At 43.6% G+C, this 19,761-nt stretch overlaps 1 protein-coding gene across 8 annotated transcripts in view; it reads right to left on the bottom strand.

The window, feature by feature from the left end:
* The window catches only part of Celf1 (CUGBP Elav-like family member 1), a 77,629-nt gene extending 63,815 nt beyond the window's left edge, over positions 1 to 13,814 (bottom strand). For 2 of the 8 annotated variants that reach the window (XM_013121319.3, XM_021231997.2), the window contains exon 1: positions 13,664 to 13,814. The gene's annotated coding sequence lies outside the window, so the exon portion shown is untranslated. The remainder of the gene's footprint in view (positions 1 to 13,663) is intronic. The other 6 variants (XM_021231987.2, XM_021231994.2, XM_021231986.2 and 3 more) reach the window with 4 other exon arrangements.
* Positions 13,815 to 19,761: the final 5,947 nt, after the last annotated feature.

The following is a 19,761-nucleotide window of genomic DNA, read 5'->3' as shown; positions in this document are numbered from 1 at the left end:
AGACTCCCTGGTGAGATTTCCTGCTTATCAAACATTTCCTGCTTCTGACAGCCCCCTGCCTCATTCCTCAGCGCCTCCTATCTAACAACCTCCAACATTCCTCTGCTCAATCCCATGCCACGTTCTTCATAAAAGCTCCCTCAATAAAGGGAGCTTATAAAGGGAGCTTGATCAGCCATGTTGTATTGCTCCATTCCTTGTGTCTCCTGTCCCCCATTTGTCTCCCCCCAGGATAGCCCACGTTGACTTGTCCCCGAAGGTAGGGACAATTCTGATCTACAGAGAAAAAAAGAACTAGGTATCTAACTTTAAGATGGAAAATCCACATAAAACTGACTTCCCACACAACCCCAGCAATGAGCCCAGAAAGATGGCTCAATGGGTAAAGGCACTAGCCATTAACCCTGACAACCTAAGATGGAACCCACATTGATGAAGGAAAAAAACCAACTCTCCCCAAGTTATCCTGTGACCTCCATACTGACAACCTGCATGCATGTAGCTTGTGTGTCAAAGCATGTGTGTTCACATGTGTATATGTATGCACACACAAAAAATAAGCAATAAAAATGTACTGTTTAAAAAGGGGAGAGCCTCCATCACTGGAGCTTTTGCCAACTGGACAACTCAAACTAAAGGGAGAGGTGGTGGCTCTCTAACCAGGACCCTGAAGAATGGATTCCTTCACTATGCAAAAAGGTTTCATGCATAACCTCTGAGATCATCTAACCTCCAAAAGTGAGATTTCATTATGAAAAGTAGAGATAATGAATGGATTGAAGGCACAGACTAGAAGAAAAAGAGTCTGGGCTAAAATCCTGGCCTCTGTCTCTATGTAAACTTACGTATGGCATTTTATTTTCCTACATCTCATTTCCTCAGTTGCAAACTGAAAGAATCTCTTAAGATGTCTAACCCTCCTTTGCCACCCACTGAAGGTGGGTGGGGCTTAAAGCAAGATGCCACCCACTTACCACTGACGCACCTTACCATAATTAGGCAGCTTTTTAAAGCTTCTAGTTAACAGAACAAATAAATTAAAACCTTAAACTTTTCTTCTATTTCTGGGACATTGCAAATGTGCAACAGTATTTTATCAGTAGTCAGTGCCACACAGTTTTTGATGCTGGCTTTTCTTTGAACCTCAGTGACAGCTACACAGTGACAAGTTGTAAGCAAGGAGGTTGTTGCCATGGAGACTCACTAGGATTCCTGTGGGTGGATCCAAAGGCTTTTCTCTTTTGTGAAAGCATTTTTTGATGTTCTCAATCTTGCAATTCAGAATGCTGATCTAACTTTTCTTCAGCACACTGCTTTTAAGAAGTATTACCACATAGCATACAATTCTGAATAAATCTTAAAATTATCATTAGCTCTTTCTTGAAAGACTCAAATACATTCAAGACTCAGTTCTCTGTTCATAAAAACAAACCAGGTGTGGTGTAGTGTCACACAGCTGATTCAGAATTACTTCTAGATTAAGGCTGACCTAGGCTACATAGGAAGATCCTAACCCAATTCCTCCAAGTCTGCTTTAAAAAAAAAAAAAAGTACTGGCTGCTCTTTCAGAGGACCCAGGTTTGATTCCCAGAACCCATATCCGTATATCAACTAACAACAGTCTGTGACTCTAGCTCTAGAGGATCCAATGCCCTCTTCTAGCCTCTAAAGACACCAGGCATGCATGTGTTGCAAAGACAGGCATGTAAACACCATATACACAAAAATTTTAAGCCTGGAGGAGGTAGAACATGCCTTTAACCCCAGCACTCAGAAGGCAGAGGCAGGCCGACCTCTGAGTTTAAGGCAAGCCTGGTCTACAGAAGGAGTTCAACAACAGTCAGGGCTACGCAGAGAAACTTTGTCTGGAAAAAAGGAAGGAAGGAGGGAGGGAGGGAGGGAGGGAGGGAGGGAGGGAGGGAGGGAGGGAGGAAGGAAGGAAGGAAGGAAGGAAGGAAGGAAGGAAGGAAGGAAGGAAGGAAGGAAGGAAGGAAGACAGGCCATTTATAAATCTGATCTATGAATGTAGTTTATTCAGAACAAAGTGGTCAGCCTAAAGAAAACATTTTGCTAATTTGTGAGCTTCCTTGAACACAGAAGTTTTTCTACAAATGTCTTTTTTCCTACAGCAGTTGCACCAGATTATTAACTTTAATAATTAAAAATAATACCTTTAACCGGGTGTTGATGGCGCGCACCTTTAATCCCAGCACTCGGGAGGCAGAGGCAGGCGGATCTCTGTGAGTTTGAGGCCAGCCTGGTCTACAGAGCGAGTTCCAGGACAGCCTCCAAAACAATACAGAGAAACCCTGTTTCGAAAAGCCAAAAAAAAAAAAAAAAAAAAAAAAAAAAGGCTGGAGAGATGGCTCAGAGGTTAAGAATACTGGCTGTTCTTCCAAAGGTCCTGAGTTCAATTCCCAGCAACCACATGGTGGCTTACAAAAAATCTGTAACAAGATCTTGCGCCGGATTCTGGCCTGCAGACATATATGCAGATGGAACACTGTATATATAATAAATACATAATTCTTTAAAAAAAAACTTTAATCGTAACATTTAGGAGGCAGAGGAAGATAGATCTTTAGTTTCAGGACAGCCAAGTCTACACAATGAGATCCTGTCTCAAAACTACAATAATAATTTTAAGATAGCACCTGATTTCACAGCAACAATCGTGAATATTAAATCCACAATGACATGAAAGCTAGAAAAATATCTTGAAAAAAGTTCAAAAACGTCCATATGTCCTTAAAAATCTATCGCTGACCTCCAATAGTAACTGATAACTTTAAAGTCTAAATTTAAGTATTACCAAGATATGATGAAAACCAAAAAGAGCTTTATTCTATAAATTAAAACAATCTCAGCCTGGCAGTAGTGGCCCACACCTTTAATCCCAGCACTAGAGAGGCAGAGGCAAGATTGGTCTACAAGTGAGATCCAGGCCAGCCAGGGCTGCACAGAGGAACCCTGTCTTAAAAACCAAAATAATAAATAAATGAGTAAATAAATAAACAAATTTTTTCAAAAATTAAAACCATCTCAAATTCACAAGCTAAAAGGAAAAACAGCATGGTTCAAAGGAGATTATAATACCAGCTAATGCAGTTCAGAATCTAGTTTGGGTTCATTTACTAACCTAAGCTCTGCTCTAGCTGCTTCACAGGTTCTGTTTTTGGTTTCCCAACCATCTATAACCCAAATTAGTTTAGTAAAGTCTGTATGCTGTTTCTTTTTAATTGCCCTTGAAGATGTGTCCCAGGAGTTATTAAAAAGAAACAGCATACAATAAAAACAATCAATGTATGAATGTCTTTTCAATCTCTAATAATCTTGAAAGGGAACAGAAAGACAAGATTAGAGGATAATTTTGCTACATTAGTTTAATAGCACACAATCTAGAAACAAAAAGGAGATTCAGTCTATGTCTATAGGACATGAGAAGTACAAACTCCTAGGTCCTTTTTTCATTTTTATTAATGATTTGCACTGTCTTTAGAAAATCCTATCTTGGTCCAGAAAAGCAAAAGAGCATAGACTGCCAGCTGTATGTCAAATTTTCTTTTTCTTTTGTACTACAAAAAAACCAAAATCATGATCGTCCTAACCTTGTTAGGGCTGGGGTCAGTGGTTAAGAGCACTGACTGCTCTTCCAAAGAACATGGGTTCAATTCTCAGCACCCACACGGCAGTCCCAGAGCATCTAACACCCTCACACAAATGTATACAAAAAACGCCAGTGCACGTTAAATAAATAAATCTAAGAAAAAAAGTAGATAAAGAATATGTTTCAAGGTTGTAGAGCATCATAAAGTTTTCATGCCTCAAATTCTAGGCAATGCAGTACCTACCTTTTAATGAAAAGTTGCCTACATAGAGACACCCTGCCTTAGAACCTCCCCCAAAAGTTGCTCACATTATTGTCATAAAGTTGCTTGAGGCTTTAATGTGCTCTATCTTCAGAAGACAATGACTTAAAGTCATATAATGTCAATGTTTTCTTCCTCTTCCTAGTCCTTAACACTAAACTGTTTCAAACATACAGTGCCATTCTACCAGATAATGGAGTACTCAACAAATATGTGCTTTATGTCCTGATATGAGCAGACAGCAGGGACTGTAGAGTTTCCTTTGTGAACAGTGTTCAGTTCAATACTGTATACACACTACATCCAGGCATAAGGAAAAAAGCAAACAAGGCATTTATAAATCTGCTCTATGGACACAGTTTATGCAGAAAAACAAAGTGATTCTCAACACTATATGTACACTTACAAAAACACTTTGGCCAATAACAAATATCTTACAGGTTTTTCTACATTACAAATCTATACCTTACTCACTGTATACAAATCCACTTGTTTACTTCTAATTCCTGCTCATTAAATTAAAAGATAATTTTCAAAGTTGGGGTGTAGTGACACAGGTCAATCTGTATTTCAAGGCCAGCCTGTTCTACACAGTGAGTTCTAGGACAGAGCAACACTGTGAGATCCTATATTGAAAAACAAAACAAACCAACAGAAAACAACAACAAAGCCGGGTGTTGGTGGCCCAGGCCTTTAGCTCTAGCACTCCGTAGGTAAGCAGGCGGATCTCTGTGAGTTCGAGGCCAGCCTGGTCTACAGAGTGAGTTCCAGGACAGCCTCCAAAATAATACAGAGAAACAGAGAAACCCTGTCTCAAAATAAAAAAGAAAACGACAACAAAAAAAATTTTCACATTTCTCTGGTATAGTCTTTCTACAAAAACAAACAAAAAAACCCAACAAACCCAAATGACCAAAGGAAGACAATCAAATTAAAAATGCTTAACAGTCTGTTTCATAGCTTCCCTCTCTCCCCTCATTAACATTTCTCAAAGAGAAAAACAACACTGTTATATTCCCATTATAGATAATTATGAAATTACTAATTAAACCCATACCAGAGAGACTCCACCAACTGGGCACACAGCCACTCATCCTCACCTAAGTCTCAAGTGACATTCAACCTACATTGCTGTGTTCCCCTCAAGCCCATCAGTGTTCTTTGGGAAGAAATAAAGCTGGGCATAGTGGTGCACGCCTTTGTTTGTTTGTTTGTTTGTTTTTTGAGACAGGGTTTCTCTGTGTAGCTTTGGAGCCTGTCCTGGAACTGGCTCTGTGGACCAGGTTAGCCTCAAACTCACAGAGATCCATCCACCTGCCTCTGCCTCCTGAGTGCTGGGGTGCTGGGATTAAACACCCAGGTGTGCCGCCAACACCCAGCGATGCATGCCTTTTGATCCCAGCACTCGGGAGGCAGATGCAGGCAGATCTTAGTTGGAGATCAGCCTGGTCTACACAGGGTGTTCCAGGACAGCCCCTTCACAGACATACACTGTACACTGTAGGGGTGAGTCCCACAAAGCTATCTGCCCTAAGGGTGGGGATAAGGAAATTTAGGACAAGTAAAGATAAAAGAAAGTGAAAGAGAAACTAATCTCTCTTCTCTCTCCCTCTGGAAGCCTGCCTGGCTTCTGACTCCCCAGCCTTTTGTGTGTAAGTTCTTATTTTAGTAAATAAATATATTATATTCCATATTGCATTGACCTCAATCAACAATACACTGTTTCAAAAAGCCACCAAAGGAAGAGAGGGAAATAAAAATTTCAAATAATTTCTTACCAAAAAATAAAAACCAAATTCATATGTCTCACAAAAACTATGCAAAATAATGATTCATTTAAGTTTCCTGTTAGGAAACAGTATTATTTTATCAGTCTTGTATACCTAAAAAAATTAGTTATAAAAAGATTCATTAAAAGCCAGGCAGTGGTGGCATATGGAAGTTGGAAGACAGAAGCAGGCAGGGGAAGGAAGGAAGGAAGGAAGGAAGGAAGGAAGGAAGGAAGGAAGGAAAAAAGTCATTAAAGCCTTTAAGGGAGCCCTCATGTGGAAACTCACACTTACAATCCCAGTGCTGGTGAAGTGAGGAGGCAAGAGGACCCTGACTTCAAGACCTCTCTGGGTACATGAAAGCCTGTCCTAAGAGAAGATAATGTATAAATACTACACACTAACCCACTGAGTGACCAGAGCTCCCAAAAAGATATGGAAAATATAATAAGCATAGGGTGATTTCTGTTCCTCAAAAACTCAAAATTTCAGTTAAATGAAAAAAGGTGTCATTAATAAAATATGAACTGCTCAAAAAACAAAAAATATAATATGAACTGATAAGTTATTACAGGAATGAATAAGAAAAAAGACAAACAAGGGCCAGCACTATGGCTCATCAGGTGCACCTGTTGCCAAGTCTGATAACTGCCTTATCAACATTGCCCAAATTATAAATTAATTCTGACATTACCAATCGAGTATTATCTCTATTTTAGGTGTATGCATATTGCCTGCATTTATGTATGTGAACCATGTATGTGCTGAGCTTCGAAGCCAGAAGAGTGTCAGATCTCCTGGAACTGGAGTTACAGACAGTTGTGAGCTACCACATGGCCACTGGAAACTAAACTGGGTCCTCTGAAGTGCGAGTGTGCTTAGCCTGAGACATCTCTCCAACCCTAATACCTTTAAACATAGGAAAACAACACCAGAGACACAAAGGTCACAATGGTGCTAACAATTTTTAAGCCTAGCACACCAAGCTGTCACAACTCTTCTCCCAAACTATGTCCCATGTAAAACACACTGTAGTTTTCAAGCCATTAAGTTTCCATTTTAAGGATTCTACAATCAAAGAATCAACTCTTGGTTACAGAAGTCTCACGTTTTTATCTCTTCCCCTCTCTGGTTTTTCAAGAAAGGGTTTGTGAGTGTAGATCTGGCCAGATTGGCTTCCAACTCAAAAGAACTAACTGCTTCTGCCTCCTGAGTGATGGGATCAAAAGCGTGCACCACCACCACCACCCAGCAAACTTACCTTGTTTCTATTTTACTTGACTGCTGGCCACTTCAGCGTTTCAAGACATATCAAACAAAACTATGGGTAAGTGAACAGTAATCAACTTTGGGATCTATTAGAAATTCAACTCAGAAAGTCAGACATGGTGGCTCATACCCAAGATTCCAACTTAGGAGGATAAGGTAGGATAGCTAAACAAGTTTAAGGCCAATCTAGGCAACATAATGGATAGATTTGGTCTTAAAAAAAAAAAAAATGAAGCCGGGCGTTGGTAGTGCACGCCTTTAATCCCAGCAGTTGGGAGGCAGAGGCAGGCAGATTTCTGTGAGTTCGAGGCCAGCCTGGTTACAGAGTGAGTTCCAGGACAGCCTCCAAAGCCACAGAGAAACTCTGTCTTGAAAAACCAAATATAGATATATATTTTAATCTAAGCCCTAAAACTAAAAAACTTGGGGAAATTTTTATGTCATTAGATGTGATAATAATATAATTGATATGACAGCAGGCCAGACACCAAAAGTGAAAAATTAAATGACAGCAAACTTAAAAACCTATGAACCTATGTGGTTCAGAGATTCCATTCAGCCAGGTATGATGCACTTGCCTATAATATCAGCATTCAGGAGACAGAGGCAGGATGACTGCTGCAGTCCTGGTAATCTACACAGTGAGATTTGTCTTTTAACAAAAATAAAACTAAACAAAACAAAGAAGGGTGGAAAGCAGTCAATTAAAAACGAAAAGCAAGCTACACCATGGAAGAAAATCTGCAAATCAGAAGGAGTTAGGAATTTGTAAACTGAAGTAATTCTTTTGCCCCTCATCATAATAAACAGGATCTGGCAAGGGCTTTATAAGTAAGTTACAACCCAATTTGAAGCCCAAATATGATTTAAAGGTATAAACAGTGAATAAGCATGGTGGCAACAGCCTATAATCCCAGCTATCAAGAAACTGAGACAGGAAGATCATCACCAGGCATACAGTAAAACTTTATCCCAACAAGGGGGGAACAACTAGCTCAGTTGATAGTGTTCAATCTGCAGCACATGCACATTATGTGTGTGTGTGGGTAGGATACACTTGGAGACAAGTAATCAGAAGTAGTTCAGGACATCCTGGCTCTATCACAAGCTAAAGCCAGCCTGGGAATACTAAAGATTGTCTTGAATTCAAAACAAAACCAATGGGGGAGGTAGGGGACAGACTGTAACAGAGACCAGTCTAGGCTATATAGCAACATCACAAACAGACAAAATAGGTGCAGTACCATCTGTGGTTAAAAGAACTTGTTGTTCTTCCAGAGGACCTAGGTTCAGTTCCTAGTACCCACATGGCACAACCGTTGTTAATTCCAGTTCCAGGGGAGCTGACTCCCTCTTGATTTCTGAGGGCACCGTACACATGTGGTACACATACATACAGGCAAAAAAATACACATAAAATAAAATATATTTGCCGGGTGTTGGTGGCACACGCCTTTAATCCCAGCACTTGGGAGGCAGAGGCAGGCGGATCTCTGTGAGTTCCAGGTCAGCCTGGTCTACAAGAGCTAGTTCCAGGATAGCCTCCAAAGCCACAGAGAAAACCTGTCACGAAAAACCAATAATAATAATAATGATAATAATAATAAAATATATTTAAAACAAAAGGCTGATGGTAGGCACCACACACCTTTAATCCCAGCATTTGGAAGCAGAAGCAGACAGATCTGAGTTCTAGACCATCCTGGCCTATAAGGGTGAGTTTCAGCCAATACTACCCAGAGAAATCCTGTCGCCCCTCCTCCCCCAAAAAAAACAACCCTGGGGGGGCTGAAGAGATGGCTTTAGCAATTAAAGGTGCTTGCTGTGCGCTTCCAAAGGGCCAAAGCCCAAGTCTGGTCCCCAGTTACCCACATAGGACAGACAGCAACAACCACCTGTAACTCCAGCTTCAGGGCATCCAACATCCTTCTTGACTGCAGGTACACGCATGTAACACACAGATACACACTCATACACATAAATAAAAACAAATCATAAAAGCAAATTTTGTATGGCTACTAAAACACAAACAAGGTCCAGAAGATGGCTCAGCAGGTGAAGATGCCTGCTGCCAAACATGATGAATCGAGTTCAAGGACCCTCTTGATAGAAGAACCAGACCTATCTCCCCAAGACCCATATGATGGGAGAAAACTAAATTTCAAAAACTGTCTTCTGGTACCATGTTGAGCACACACCTACACATACATGCACAAATAAATATATTTTAAACAAAAATCACAGAAGTAAAGCACATAAAAGCTGGAATGCTTACCAATGCTAATGGGATTATAAAATAGCATAAGTGGGCTTAGACTTTGCTCAGTTAGTAGAGTACTTGCTTTAAATACTCAAAACTCTGGGTATCAGTTCAATCTCCAGTACCACAAAAACCTGGAGTGGTAATGTGCCTCTGACATCATAGCACTTGGGAGGTAGAAGCAGGGGAATCAGACTTTTCAAGGGCACACTCATATTCATAGCAGATTCAAGATTAGCCTAGGATACATGATGACTTAGTAGTTAACAGCATTTCCTGCTCTGCCAGTTTAGTTCAGTTCCCAGCACCCATATCAGATAGCTCACAACAGCCTGTAACTCTAGCTCCAGAGTATCCAATGCCCTCTTCTGGCTTCTGTGAGCACTTGCACACATGTGGCATACATATTCATATTCATTCTCTCCCTCTCTCCACCTCTCCCCACCACTACCAACCCTCCCCACCTTCTCTCTCTTCCTAACACTTGGCAGAGACAGGCAGATCTCTGAGTCTGAGGCCAGCCGGCCTGATCTACACAGTCAGTTTGAGCTACATAGGAAGAACTTGTTCAGAAAAACAAAAACCCTGAACCTCAAAACATCTCTGGACCTATGGACTCAAGCATTTAGGATAGAGGATGGAGAACTATAAGCAAAAGAAATGAAAGCAAAATCTGTTCAGGCCAGGTATGTGACACGTTTCTGTAATACCAGTTCTCGAAAGCAGGCCATCCTAGTCTACATATTAAGTTTCAGGCTGGCCAGGGCTACATACATAGCAAGGCAGTCACGACAACAAAACAACAAACAAACACCATAATACTAAATTTAAATCACTCAGCTGTATACTTTAAGTGGATAAATTATATGGTATGTGAACCGTATCACAATAAAGTACTTTTCCAGAAGGCAGATGAAAGAACTTAATCAAATCCTATTACTCACTGGTTTAAAGACTATAGAGCTATTTGTTAGGAAGACCCAAATCCCTGAGCAAAGGAGCCTATGCTCTTGTTCCCTCCAAATGACAGCTGTTCCCCCCACACACACAAAGCACTCCCACCACTGTTATTATCTAACAGCTTACTCCCTTATCAGGTCCAGTGTCCCAGTATAACATAGATAAAGAAGCTACAGTGCAGTAAAAGGAGGGGCACTAAATTTAGAACCCACACAATAGACATATACACAATAAATGTCAGGTCTCTGCTAATTTCCTATCTTACTCTTCTGACCCACATATTTAAAAGGATTTCCTGCTCCTATGCTGGAGTATCTACTAGCCTATTTCATATGCCCAGAAACTATTAAATAGAGAGGATTATTTTAAATGTTGAGGGCTGGTGAGAAAGCTTAGAAGACCTGGGTTTGAATCACAGTTCCTTCATAGTGGCTCTAAACAGTCTATAACTCCAACTCCTGGGGGGTTCATCACCCTCTTCTGATTCCCCTGGGCAGTACAAACAAGCTGGAAAAACAACATATGCATAAGAATAAAAAGTGGTTGGTAAAACAAACCAAGCCAGGTGGGAAGTGGTGGTGCACACCTTTAATTTCAGCACTCAGGAGGCAGAGATAGGTGGATTTTTGTGAGTTCAAGGCCAGTCTGGTCTACAGAGTAAGTTCCTGGACAGTTAGGGATGTTTATACAGAGAAACCCTATCTCAAAAAAACCAAACCAACCAACCAAACAAACAAATCAAAATAAACAAACCAAGCCTACCACCTACTATTAAAGCTTAAAAACATCACAGCCAGGTGTAGGGACAGGCTCCTGTAATTCTAGCACTTGAGAGATAGAGGCAGGAGGTCAGGAATTCAAGATTGGGGGAGGGGGAATAGCACCAAACTGACAAGCCTACTATGGTAAATAATAAATGTTTCTTCATCACATATAAGACAGGAATGGTGGCACATCCCAATAATCCAGCACTTGGGAAGCTGAGACAGAACTGCAGTGAATTTCAAGGCCAGTCTGACCTATAGAAAATGAGGAACCAGCCTCCAGCAAAAAGAAAAGGATTCGTACTAGAAGACAACTCGGAGGTACACAGCATGCCTATCACCTGTGGAAGGCCATGAGCTTCATTCCCAACACCACAAAAAAACAACCAACAACAAAAAGCTGGAGATAATAAAGACAAATTTTGGAAGATGTGGTGGTGTACACCATAAATCCAGCACTTGGGAGGCAGACCAGCCAGGATTACATAGAAACACCCTGTCTTTAGGGGATAATGGGGGTTTAAAATTGTAAACCCCCCCCAAAAAATTAACTATCTCTGAAAGATAAAATTTCAAACTGGGCAGTGGTGGTAAATGCCTTTAATCCCAGCACTTGGGAGGCAGAGGCAGGCAGATCTGAGTTTGGGGCCAGCATGGTATAAAGATTGAATTCCAGGACAGTCAGGGCTACAGAAGTGAAACCCTAACAACAAAACAAAACAAAAAGCTAAGATTTCTTCCTGTTTGACTTACCTGCATCTTTTATAATGAACCTGCAACTTCTATAATAAGAAGAGTATATAGGAATGGGTGGTAGTGGTACACGCCTTTATTCCCAGCAATTGGGAGGCAGAGGCAGGAGGATCTCTGTGAGTTAGAAGCCAGCCTGGACTATATGGTAAATCCAGGTCAGTCAGGGCTTCACGGGGAAACCGTGTCTTGGGGGGGGGGGGGGGGATTAACCATTCTGTCTCCAATTTTCACTATCTGCCCATCAGCACACATCACAAGAGGAACTAACTCCTTTTGAGAGGCTGGCACCAAATCCTAAAGGATTTTGAAGATTAAAATAAACTAAGGATCATAATGAAAGAGTGATATGACCAACTAGTAACCAATTGCAAAAACATTTTTATAATGTAGGCTAACTAACTTCAAGCCCAGAGTCCTTCCCATTCCATCAAATCTTAAAAAGCATTATCAGCATCATTGCTCATGGCAGTAACTGTTTAGTTTAAAAGAAAAGGCAAAACAAGCAAACCTGGTAGGAGAATGTTTTAAGAGCACTTACTATTACCCTGGGCGAATAAGTCACTTTACTTTTTGAGGGCATCAGAAAAGTGAAAGCACAGAAAAGATATTTCAACTATTTGTAACAGCCCCTCCTACTAATGGATCCTTGAAAAGGAAACCAAAGGGTTTTTGAATGAATGGGAGAAGTGGAGACCTATGCTCTGGAGCCAAGAGGCACTCTTAAGAGAAACAGGTGGTGGAAAGAAGAGACCAAGAGGAACCATGAGTCTGACTGCTAGAGCAACCGCTCAAAGTTCCAGCTTTACTTTACCAAAAGCACTGCTTCAACCTTTCCTAAGTCATGATCACAAGCTGCAATCTTACTCAATAGAGCTAAATAAAAAACTAGTATAAAGAGAAAAAACAGTGTAGCTGCAGTTTGCCCGTTCTAATCTCCGTGATTTTCCAAGTACACTTGTTAACAGCAAAGCCAGAAAGAACTGAGTCCAACTGAAGACACCTTCATTCTCACTAAAGATTTAAAGAAGAATGAAACTGTGGAAGAGGTGAAAAGGTGCAACTAAAACCTCTTCAGCTCGAAGGCAGGTAAGAGACCTTTTAAAGGTGAAGTTCCTGTAAAGTGTGCAAAGGGTGTTTGTAACCCCTTAACACTACAGACAATATGAACACTCCACGCTCTTTAAAACTGATCAACAGCCTTCATACAGCGTTAACTCTGAGGACCGGAAAGATTCCGTTTTGCTAAAACAGGCTCTGACCAAAATCTCACACTTTCCACCCGGGAATCTACACCGATGAGAAGCTTCATAAGAGCATATGCAATGGTCTGAGAGAATTAAAACAACATCCTGCTGGAACCACCAACAACCAAGAGACCACCGACTTTTAAATCCAAAGCCTGGTACCTAGCGAAGAAAGCGCATTCAAGACTGTCTGCGCTCCTGGGTGCGGGATTCGAGCCCTGCTACTAGGCCTTGACTGGGTGAGCACCTGATGTGGGGGGTAGGGCGAGCCAAGGCGGACCCAGGGTGAGAACCGGGAGAGCTCTGGATGTTGGAGAAGCACTGCCTTCCAGGGGCGGGAATCTGGGGCAGCCCAGGGGTGGGCACCAAGAACACGTGGGGCGACAGGGTCAGGGAAGAGGCGTCTCGGACAGACAGCTGGGCTCTCGCACAGCGGGCCCAGCGGGCCCGTAGAGGAGGAGTTGGGTGCCGTGCAGGAACCAAGCCCTCGGGGCCTGGAGAGTGGAGGCAAAGGGCATGGGAGCCGGGGCAAGGCCACGAGGAGGGCGGGTCTCCCTGGGAGCAGGGGCACGCGCCGGGCGGACGCGAATGGGCCCCGAGTTCCGAGCAGTCCGCGGCCTTGTCCCCGGGGTGCGGGGAACCGGGAGCGACCGCGCCCGGAGGGCCCTGTGACCCGCAGCTGCCCGAACCGGACCCGCCCCGCGGCGCCTCCCTCCAGCCTCCCTCTTCCCTCCCTCCATCCCGCGGCCCGTTATCCTGCGGCCGCCGCGCTTACCAGCGGCTGCACCTGAGCCTGCCGCTGCCTCAGCTGCTGCCTGCGCCTCCGCAGCCGCCGCCGCCTCGCTGCTGAGGCCGAGTCCCGGGGGAGCCTCCGCGTCCCGCCGCCGCCGCCTCTGCCACTGCCGCCGCCGCCAGAGCAGAACACCCCAAAATGGCGGCACTTCCGGCACCTACCACTGGCGGGGAGGGCCGCGGAGGAGGGGGCGGGCGGCTAGGGGGAACGTACCACCTCGGCGCCGCCCGCCAGCGCCGATCCGAGAGGAGCGCCGCGCAGGGGCGGGCCGAGTGCCGGCGCTGCAGCGCCCCCTCTGGCTGAGCAGCGAAGGAGCAGCCGCTCCGAAACCCTGGGGGCTGCGGGCGGAGCCCTCAGCCCTGGGAACTGCAGGGGCGCATCTCTTTGTCTCTAGCCATGCTAGAGACGCGACTCGGCTTGGGAATTGAAGTTCTTGCCCCGGCGCACCGCACCTACTGGACCTCTGGCGGGCAAGCACCGCTGCTTGCCGCTGAAAAGACTCATAAATATCTGATGAATGAATGAGCTGAATGGTGCTTGGCTAGCCCTGGACACGGGGCACACCCTCCTTTTTGCAAGCCAGCATAAAAAACAGCATCCAGACCTTGCTTCTTTGCTGGCATGTGGAATGTGTGTTGCAAGCTCTTAGAGTTAGGGAAGTGCCTTGTACAGAAATGATGATCAGCGGTGAGTGTGAGCAATCTGCAAAAATCCCTGCGGCATCAAGAAGCTCTGAAGTAGTCTATTAAGAGGCTACCCAGCCCAAACCTACTCTTCCTAGGAAAAAATTAACAATTTTTTTAAGATTCCACACCCCCACCTTCTAGGACTTAGGGTTCCCACCCTGGGTCTAGATGGATTCACACATTACAGTTTGTTGTTTATTCCACAAAGTCTAGACAATGAAATGTGATACAATGAAATGCAGATTGAGAGACAAAACTTAGTTCTGGGAGGTCTGGGCTCCATCAATTTACAAATTACTCTTGTGTTGGCAATGATTTCTCTTTATCACTTGACTTCCTAGACCAATTAATTTGTACACCCACAAATGACAATTATATTCTCCCTTCACACACACACACACACACACACACACAGCAGGCCCCCAACCAGAAGCCAAGGGTTTTCTCATGAGCTAGAGGCACAATCATGTAGAGCAAAACAGCCCCTAAGTTACACATTATCAAATTACCTAATTGTACTGTAAACCTTTGGGGTTTTTGAGATAGGTTTCATGACCTTGAACTTCTGAGTCTCCTCCCAACTGATAGGTAACTGTCACCCATGTGTGACAAATTTCGAACTTTGTGCACGCTAGGCAAGCACTCTACCAAACTGAGCTGCATCCCAGCACTGTAGCACACATTTTTATATACATTCATGATGCTGACAATGTAAGCTTATTCTTTGTTGTCGTTGTTTTGTTTGTTTGTTGAAACAAGTTAAGTTCTCACTATGAATGCTGGGATCAAAGGCATGTGCCACCACCACCTGGCATCACCTGTCATTTTTTTGACTGGTTTGGTTTGGGGAGATAGGGTTCTCACTATGTTGTCCACATTGACTCGAATTCACAGCAATCCTCCTGCCTCAACCGCATTAGTTCACCTTATCTGACCACCCCATTTTATTTTATTATGTGTGTGGATGGGTGTTTTGCCTCCATATATGTCGGCTTCACATGCATGCAGTGCCCCAAAAGGCCAGTAGAGAGCTTCAGATACCCAGGAACTGGAGTTAACAGACTTGTGCCAGAATTGGAATTACCAACAGTTGTGAAATTCCAGGTCTGCTGGAAGAGTAGCTGGTGCTCTTAACCACTGAGCCACCTTTCCAGCCCATGACCACGTCATTTTAAATCACACACACACACACACAGTGCAGCTGATTAGGATGCCAGCCACCAATCCTGACTACTGAATTCAGTCCCTGGGACCCACATGATGGAAGGAAAGAGCTGATTCCAGCATATTGTCCTCTTCTACACGTATGCCCACTCACATACACACAAATACATACATACATACATGCATACATACATATATGTGATTGTTTAACTTGACTTTTATTTTTATGTGCATTGGTATTTTGCCTGGATGTATGACTGTGTAAGGGTGTCTGTTGTGAGCTGCCATGTGGATGCGGGGAATTGAACCTAGGTCCTCTTGGAGAGCATTCAGTGCTCTTAACTACTGAGCAATCTCTCCAACCCCAAATAAATGTGGTTTTATAAATTAAAAGTAACAACTAATAATTACTAAGGGTGCAAAGGGAATGAGAAAGTTGAAATGATAATAAGGAAATCTAGTAAGGTTATTCTTGCCAGTTTTCAAATTGCCTTTTTGTCTTCATGCTGTTGGTTGATGGTAATAGGGTTAGGGATGTAAAGTGATTTGGTTACATGTAAAAGACTAGGTTAGGCCAGGCAGTGGTGGCTCACACCTTTAATCCCAGCACCCAGGAGGCAGTGGCAGGCAGAGATCTCTGTGAGTTTGAGGCCAATCTACACTGTTTCACAGAGAAACCCTGTCTCTGTGAATCTGACCCCAACTAAGACTCCTAGCAATAAGGGACATGTAGCTTGAACTGGCCATTTCCTGTGGTCAAGCAAGACTTCCAGTGGAGGGATTGGAATACCAACCCAGCTACACAACGTTTGACCTACAATCAACCCTGTCTATGACATGTGATGAGGTAAGTAAGGGTGGTGCAGAGATTGTGGGTGTGGCCAACCAATGACTGGCCAGAAGAATGAGCCCACCCCGACTGCCTGGAGTGCCAGGACCCAGAGGCTGGATGACCCAGAGATAGGATAGAACCAAACACTATTGGAGGGGGGAAAAAAGGCAATGCAACTCTGCTATACTCATAGATTGTTGCCTAGCCCAATCGTCATCAGAGAGCTTTCATACAGTGACTGATGGAAACAGATGGAGACAGCCATAGCCAAACATTAGGCTGAGCTCAGGGAATCCTGCTGAAGAGACAGAAGAAGGATTGTCTGAGCCAGAGAGGCCAAGGACACCACAAGAAAACCCACAGAATCAACTACCCTCGGCTCATAGGAGTTCATAGGGTCTGAACCAACAACCAGGGAGCCTGAAAGGGACTGAACCTAAGCCCTCTACAAATATGTAACAGTTGTATATCTTGTCTACTTGGGGGACTCCTAACAGTGGGAAATGCTTTGGGAAGCTTTTGGGAACCTATTCCTCATGCTGGATTGCCTTGCCCAGCCGTAATACAATGTGAGGTGCTTAGTCTTACTGAAACTTAGTATGTCATGTTGTGCTTTTTTAATACCCATGGAGGAGGGGTGGGGGAGGGGCAGAGAGGAGGTGGGGGGATGGGAATAGGAGGAATGGAAAGAGGGGAAACTGCGGTTGGGATGTGAAATAAACAAATTTAATTTTTAAAAAAAGGATGGAACAAGCCCTGTGGTGGTGGCGCATGCCTTTAATCCCACTCTCAGGAGGCAGAAACAGGCAGATCTCAATAAGTTTAAGGCCAGCCTGGTCTACAAAGTGAGTTCCAAGACAGGACTGTTACACAGAGAAACTACATATGGGGGGGGAGTGTGAGGCTGAAGTAGTAGTGGATAAAGTGCCAATAGGACAGCCAAGACAACCTAATCGATCACCAGAATCCACTTTTAAGGTCAGGTGATCCCAGAACAGGGAAGAGGAAAACGAAAACAGCTGGATCCCTGCAGCTTACTGGGCAAACAGTCTAGCCTATCAGTGAGCTCCAGGTCCCAAAGAATAAGACAGCTGCTGAGGAGTGACACCAGATGCTGGCCTGTGTTCTACACACACACACACACACACACACACACACACGCACGCACGCACGCACGCACGCACGCGTGGTAGTGGCACAAGGATTAGGAGTTCAAGCCAGCCTGGGATACATGAGACCTTGTCCTAAAAAGAAAGTAGATAAATAATGGGCTGGAGAGATGGCTCAGAGGTTAAGAGCACTGACTGCTCTTCCAGAGGTCTTGAGTTTAATTCCCAGCAACCACATGGTGGCTGACAACCATCTACAATTCAATCTGGTGTATATGTAATAAATAAATAAATCTTAAAAAAAAGAAAGTAGATAAATAAATAAAATTGTTGGGTCACAATGGCACAGGTTTTTAGACAGGAACCCAATCTCAAAAAAAAACCAAAAAAAAAAAAAACCAAAAAAAAAACAGGCAGGGACACATGCACACATCTCCAATCTTTTTTTTTTTTTAAGATAGGATCCCGCCGGGCGTTGGTGGCACACGCCTTTAATCCCAGTACTCAGGAGGCGAGGCAGGCGGATCTCTGTGAGTTCGAGGCCAGCCTGGTCTACAAGAGCTAGTGCCAGGACAGCCTCCAAAGCCACAGAGAAACCCTGTCTCGAAAAACCAAAAAGAAAAAAAAAAAAAAAGAAAGAAAGAAAAACTAAAGATAGGATCCCTACATGTAGCTTTAGATGACTGTCTCTTTGATTTTGAGACCAACCTGGTCTACTGAGTGAGTCCTAGGACAGCTTCCAAAGCTACAGAAAGACTCTGTCTCGAAACCCCCCCCCAAAAAAAACCCCAAAGAAACAAAAATAAACAACACAAAATAAGATGTTTAATGTTTTGGGAGTGCTGGGGAAGAGGGGGTTGAGACAGGGTTTTTCTGTGTAACAGCCCTGATTATCCTAGAACTTGCTCTATAGACCAGGCTGTTCATGAACTCACAGAGAGATCCACCTGCATCTGCCTCCCCAAATACTGGAATTAAAGGCATGTGCCACCACTGGCAGGCTAAAATATTTAATCCTAACTCAATAATAATCAAGATATTCAGATGTGGAGCATGCTATGGATGAAATTCAGTGGGTAGAAGGCTTAACTAGCAGGCACAGATCTCTGGGCTCGATCCCAGCATTGCATAACCAAGGTCTGCTGGAGTTGTCTATAATCCTAGCACTGAAGAGACAGAGGAAGGAAGATTGTACAAGTTCAAGGACAGCAGACTATACACAGCCAGTGATCTAAAGTTACATGTGGAGATCCTATCATAAAAAAAATATTTGAGAGGTGGTATCTTGGTCTTTAATCCCAGCATTTGGGAGGCAGAAGTAGGCAGGCCTCAGTGAGTTCGAGGCCAGCCTGGTCTACAGTGCTTGTTCCAGGACAGCTAGGGCACAGAGAAACCCTGTCTTGAAGGAAAAAACAACAACAAAATACAAACAAACAAAAAACAGAAAACAAGGAGCCAGGGAGATGGCTCAGGCTCAGTGGTTAAGAGCACTGGCTGTTCTTCCAGAGGACCAGATTCAATCCCCAGCTCACAAGTGTGTGTGAACTCCAGTCCTCATACAGACATTCATGCAAGCAAAAAACACCAATGCACATGAAATAAAAAATAAATAGCCGGGCGTTGGTGGCGCACGCCTTTAATCCCAGCACTCGGGAGGCAGAGGCAGGCGGATCTCTGTGAGTTCGAGGCCATCCTGGTCTACAACGCGAGTTCCAGGACAGCCTCCAAAACAATACAGAGAAACCCTGTCTCAAAAAACCAAAAATAAATAAATAAATAAATAAATAAAATAAAAAAGAAAGAAAAACAGACAGGCAGACAGTAGACTTGTTGACTTCTAATGGGTGTTTTAAAAAGTAAAATTAAAAAATATTAAAATTAGCCGGGCTTTGGTGGCGCACGCCTATAATCCCAGCACTCGGGAGGCAGAGGCAGGCAGATCACTGTGAGTTCGAGACCAGTCTGGTCTACCGAGCGAGTTCCAGGACAGCCTCCAAAGCCACAGGGAAACCCTGTCTCGAAAAACCAAAAAAAAATTTTTTTAAATTAGGGCCATCAGGATGGCTCATCCAAGTTCGATGATGACTCAAGTTTAATCTCCAGAACCCACATGGTTGAAGGAGGAGAGAACTGACTCCTGTAAATTGTCCTCCACAGTAACAACACTAGACACGCACACATCACACACAAAAACACAAACAGATGAATGTAATTAAAAAATAAACAGATGAGCTGGGCGTTGGTGGTGCACGCCTTTAATCCCAGCACTTGGGAGGCAGAGGCAGGTGG

The sequence above is a fragment of the Mesocricetus auratus genome, unplaced genomic scaffold (genome assembly GCF_017639785.1).
Source record: "Mesocricetus auratus isolate SY011 unplaced genomic scaffold, BCM_Maur_2.0 Super-Scaffold_100004, whole genome shotgun sequence".
Taxonomy (NCBI): Eukaryota; Metazoa; Chordata; class Mammalia; order Rodentia; family Cricetidae; genus Mesocricetus; species Mesocricetus auratus.
This window is presented reverse-complemented; position numbering and strand designations above follow the sequence as displayed.